Source organism: Rhagoletis zephyria, unplaced genomic scaffold (genome assembly GCF_001687245.7).
Source record: "Rhagoletis zephyria isolate East Lansing unplaced genomic scaffold, Rhagoletis_zephyria_1.1 Rzeph_scaffold_00448, whole genome shotgun sequence".
Lineage (NCBI taxonomy): Eukaryota > Metazoa > Arthropoda > Insecta > Diptera > Tephritidae > Rhagoletis > Rhagoletis zephyria.
In genome coordinates, this window is record NW_016157532.1 from 144,498 (window position 1) to 150,628 (window position 6,131).

Consider the following 6,131-nt stretch of genomic DNA (forward strand, 5'->3'; position numbering starts at 1 on the left):
CGGAACATAGCCTATAGTGAATTTATCGACATTTTAGAAGATATCACCTTAGGTTACAACAACATCATTATCACTGGTGATTTTAATTGTGATTTACTCAGCGACACAAATTTTTCTATATCCATGCTAAATATTGGTCTATTCCCCGTTAATTGCTTCACACCCACGCACTATACTCAAACAAGCAGCACCCTATTGGACATTTTCTTCGTCAGCGTGAAGGCAAAAGTATTTCTCTACGACCAACTTTCAGTACCGAATTTTTCTAAGCACGATCTAATTTTTCTTGACCTATGACTTTCATTTTGTACACGACAAGTATTCATACTCATATCGTGACTTCACTCGCATCAATTATGAGCAACTTTCGGTAGCTGTCGACACAGTCAATTGGGGTCACGTTCGTGACATGGTATCATCAGAAAGTCAAATTGATTTCCTTCAGACACATATAAAGTCCCTCTTTAACCGGTTTGTGCCACTTGTAACGAAGCAAAACGTTACTCAGACTCGCCCCTGGTTCAACGCTTACATACAAAACTTAATTGAAAGTCGTAACGTAGCGTACCGAAAATGGAAGCAACAAAGAATGGAAATGCTCTACAACGAGTACAGGATTAGGAGGAAAAATTTTACGAAAGCCATTAAGAATCAGAAATTAAAGTATTATGAGTACAAGTTCAGTACTGCCATCGGCTCTAATCAGACCTGGAAGCAGGTGCGTGAAATTGGAATTGGCAAACATTACTGAATCTGTCAATGTCAACGATGTAAATGAAAAGTTTGTTAATTTGTCTGCTCCGTGTGATAATATTTGTTATAACACGCGTACACTTAATACTTTGCCCCGGTTTTATTTTGAACGTGTAGACGAATGTGATGTTGTCCAGTCAATACTTGATGTTAAATCTAACGCCGTTGGGTTCGATGGCATTCACCCAAAATTTCTTAAATGTCTCCTCCCCAAAATCCTTCCTTACCTTACGCATGCTATGAATGCCAGTGTTTATCCAGCGTGCTGGAAGAGAGCCAAGGTCATTCCCATTTCTAAACCCAATGGCGATTTTCGACCAATTGCTATATTGCCCTTCTTATCCAAGGTACTGGAGCGCTTAATGCATCGACAAATTAATTATTTTTTGAGTCGTAATTCTCTTTTGAGTACACATCAATCAGGCTTCAGGACTAATAGAAGCTGCGTCACCGCACTATTAAAGGTTTTAGATGATATAAGGCAAAACATGGACAAAAATCATGTTACTTTCCTAACTCTACTCGATTTTTCCAAGGCTTTTGACACTATTGACACCAAACTTTTATGTTTAAAACTAAAAAACTTGTTTAATTTCTCATCACCTAATTAGTTCGTACCTAGCAAATCGATCACAAGCTGTATGTATTGGTAGTGCTATATCTGAATTTTTGTCCAAGTCTAGGGGTGTTCCACAGGGATCAATACTAGGTCCACTGTTATTTGTGCTGTATATTAAAGACATACCCAAAATTTTAAAATACTGTGATATTCATATTTATGCCGACGATGTCCAACTGTATGTTAGCTTTCCCTTTGCGTCAATCAATGTCTGTATTCGTAACTTAAATTTGGACCTTGAACGTGTTAACGACTGGGCTAGAAATAACGGATTAGTAATTAACCCTAACAAATCCCAATGTATTCCAATTTATAGAAGACACTTCAAACTTGATGAACGTAATTTTGAACAATTCAGTGATAGATTTTGTTGACACTGCCAGAAACCTGGGAATAATATTTAACAGAACGCTGACATGGAACAATCATATTTCCAGCATAATGGGTAAAACATATGGAATGCTTAGGTCCTTATGGATCACTCAGCATTTTACACCAGTAAAAATTCGACTGCTGTTAGCGAAAACCTTTTTACTACCGACAGTTTTGTATGGATGCGAGCTGTACGCTAACTGTGATAGTGCGGCCAAGAAAAAACTCAACACTCTTTAAAATAATATCGCCAGATATGTCTACGGAATTGGACGCCGCGAACATATCTCTAAATATAGCACTAAGATCAACGGTATATCATTTGATAAGCTATTGGAGCTAAAATGCCTTACACTACTTCACAAAATCTTAATCACACATGAGCCCAAGTATCTCCATGAACGATTACAGTTTCCCCGATCGCAACGAGCACTCCAAATTATCTGTATTAAATACAATTGCCTCAAATCTGAACGTCAGTTTTTTGTTTTTGCTATCCGTCTTTGGAACGCTTTACCTCTAGCAATCAGAACCATCAGAAGCGCTCTACCCTTTAAGAGAAGAATTGCATCGACATTTTGCCCAGGCGGGGACCAATTGATCGCAGTTTTTTTGTCATTTTCCTACCTTATTCCTGTCATTTGTCTTATTCTATTCTCAAATACCTAGCCTCTTTCTACAATTTTCCTCTCAACTATATCTTGTCTTATATATGTCTTATAATTAATGCGACTCTTCATTTTCATTTTCAAATAGCAAGTAAGTAACTAGTTAAATTTATTAAATGCATTTGTGCTTAGCCATGTAATCCTAACATCTAACACTTGAAAGTAAAACCGCCTGGTTGTTGTGTTAGATCTGTACCGTAATTGAAATAAATAAATAAATAAATAAAATAAATAAACGCATCGCACCAGTGTTGTAGTTGTAAGATCATAGAAAAAGATTGCGCACGCTTGGCAGAGATCTCACAGGTGGAAATAAGACCATCGGTAAAGCTCATGACACTGAAAGAGATTGGTATTCCATATGGCCTAGCGTTACTATTATTGGCCTATGTGTGAGGAAGATACTGCGCCTTAGTGGTTTCAACTTAAACCAAAAATTTTGACTTTACAGACTATTTTTGTTTTTAAATGCTCTTTTGCATTGTCCAACGCAAAAGTTCTTATTAGGCGCCGCGAAGTAAGCGGGCATTGGCTAGTTGTTGAACATAATTGTTGTCTTCTTCTTCTTTTTTGGCGCTGTAACCGCCTAAGCGATTTTGGCCTAGTTCAGCAAAGCACGCCAGTCGTTTCTCCTCTGGGCCAACTGACGCCAATTGGAAACGCCAAGTGAAGCCAAGTCCTTCTCCACCTGATCTTTCCATCGCAGTGGAGGCCTCCCTCTTTCTCTGCTACCGACAGCGGGTTCCGAGTTGAATACTTTCAGAGCTGGAGCGTCGGTGTCCATTCGAACGACATGACCAAGCCAGCGGAGCCGCTGTATTTTAATTCGCTGCACTATGTCCATATCGTTGTAAAGCTCATACAGCTCATCGTTCCATCGTCTGCGGTACTCGCCGTCGCCAACGCGTAAAGGACCGTAAATCTTCCGCAAAATCTTTCTCTCAAACACCCCAAGAGCCGCCTCATCGGATGTTGTCATTGTCCATGCTTCTGCGCCATATACCAGCACGGGCATGATGAGTGACTTATAGAGCGTGGTTTTCGTACGTCGAGAGAGGACTTTACTCCTGAATTGCCTACTCAGTCCAAAGTAGCACTTGTTGGCAAGAGTGATTCTACGTTGGATTTCAATGCTGACATTATTATCGGTGTTAATGCTGGTTCCCAAGTAAACGAAATTCTCTACTTTCTCGAAATTGTAACTGTCAACAGTGACGTGGGTGCCAAGGCGCGAATGTGCTGACTGTTTGTTTGATGACAGGAGATACTTCGTCTTGTCCTCGTTTACCACCAGACCCATTCGCTTTGCTTCCCTATCCAACTTGGAAAAGGCAGAACAGACTTCGCGGTTTTTGTTACCGATGATGTCGATGTCATCGGCATAAGCCAGCAATTGCACGCTCTTGTAGTAAATTTTTCCTGAGCGGTTCAGTTCTGCAGCTATTATTATCTTCTCCAACATCGGCTCGGAGAGGTCTTTCCCAATTCTGACGGAGCTGGTGGTATTGCTCAACGTCACAGCCGTATCAGTTTGGCGAGGATGCCAAATTCAGACATAGCGGCGTATACGCAACTCCTTTTAGTGCTGTCAAAAGCGGCTTTAAAGTCGACAAATAGTGTTGATCCTTTTCTCGCGGGTCTTTTCCAAGATTTGGCGTATTGTCTGGTCTATGGTGGATTTGCCAGGTCTAAAGCCACACTGATAAGGCCCAATCAGTTCATTGACGGTGGGCTTCAGTCTTTCACACAATACGCTCGATAAGACCTTGTAACCTATGCTTAGAAGGCTGATCCCGCGGTAGTTGGCGCGAATGGGGCGGGGTCACCTTTCTTGTGGATTGGGCAGAGCACACTTAAATTGTTATAAGGCCATAAATAACAAAAACAAAGTAGGCGATCTTCTCAAACAATTTAGAAGCAATTTTTTCGATTTAAGTTATTGAAAAGTAATGCATATCTAAATCCCGGGACTAATCGCGGGATCCCGGGATCGTGATAACGACATCCCGGAAATCCCGGGATCGTAAAAAGCCAAAAAATTAACATCCCTAGTTCATACGATCCAAACCCTTGTTAGATAGCATTCGTGTAACACTCCATTCGACTATTGGTGGTACCCGAGTGTAGTCTACAGTTGGGCGATTCCACCATCACGGGTTGGACATTTGTACAGAAAAAATTGTCTTTCTTTTTTTAATTTAAATATAAAGTACTCAACAATTCTGCAATTTGATAAAGCTACACCTAATTAACTATTATATGAGTTATTACAAAATACGAATACAAATTCCAGCTTACTTTTATATGGAAAAAATCTGATTTATTTCTTCTGTCACGGGTAGGACAAAAAAAAGAACCTGCTTTTTGGAGCAGATATATTTTACGGAAACTGCGAATTTATTTCACTTTTCTGTGTGAACTTAATATCTTATAATAAAACAAAGAATCAGGAACACAAACAAAGCAAAAACTACAAAAAGTGATGACTTTATTATACAAAAAATCCGAAATTCCTCTGTCACCGGTGGGACAACGTTTGTCACGGGTAGTCCCCATACGAATTTTTATATGAAAAGGAGCTTTTAGTGTGGTCCATATATAAAGATTAGTTATTAGAAAATATAAGAAGCCAGGTAGGGGTTAAATTCACTCACGTTTTATCTTAGGATGTTGCCTTTTATATAAAAGAAAATGGCGGCAGCCAAACAAATTATTAAAATGAACGCGATTTCCTAGCGCCTTCAAATTTTGACTTTTACCTATTTAAATTTAATGGACTACAAAACTGCATACCTAAACATTCTGAACAAAATGTTTAAAATTTTTGGGTGTAATTGTTAATGTTTGTTGAATTTTTATAATTTTTGTAATAAGTTTGAAATGTGGATTTAAGTGGTTCTGGTTAGGTAATGTGGTAAACTTTTATAAAAAAAACTATAAACATTAGACTAACAAAATAAAAAACCAAAACTGGTAAAAATGTAACTTAACTTAATCAGCTGACCACAAGGGTATATAGATAATGGACGAGTCCGCGCATCCCCCCTCCTCCCCTGCGACCATCACAACTAACAAATAAAGCTTATCAGCCCTGTAAACCTACCTATGAGAACTGTCCCATACATAGCTGTCACGGGTGAGACATGCTTCTCTGTTGAATTATTTTTATCTAACTATGTGGAAACGACAATGCAATTGTGGTGAATATTTGTAATGAATTTCTAACATTAGGTAACAAACACGAAACGCAACCTCAACTTCTGTAATTAAATATAACTTTTAACTTTTAGCTTTTTTAACACGGGTGGGACAAGACCAATACTGCTTGGTAATAACTCATAATATAGATAAAGCAGTCACACAATTTAATATACACTCTAAAAAATTTTTGTTTAAATTTGCGCATATTAAGATAGGTAACCAGTTTCCTCTCTTAATGAATGCAAATTTACACACTGCTTGCTTACTTTTACTTATCATATGTGTGGCGTAGAACAAATTTCAAATCTGTTTTTTGAGTTTTAAACATTTATTGTTCACATTTTCATAGTTTACACATAAAATGTTTAAAATTTCCTCTAAAAAAATTTCGTTTAAATTTACGCATATAAAGAGAGGTAACCAGTTTCCTCTCCTAGTGTGTGCAAAATTAAGCATTGTCTGTTTACTTTTAAATATCAAATTTATCACGTAGCGCACACAAGGGGTGGGTTTTGGGG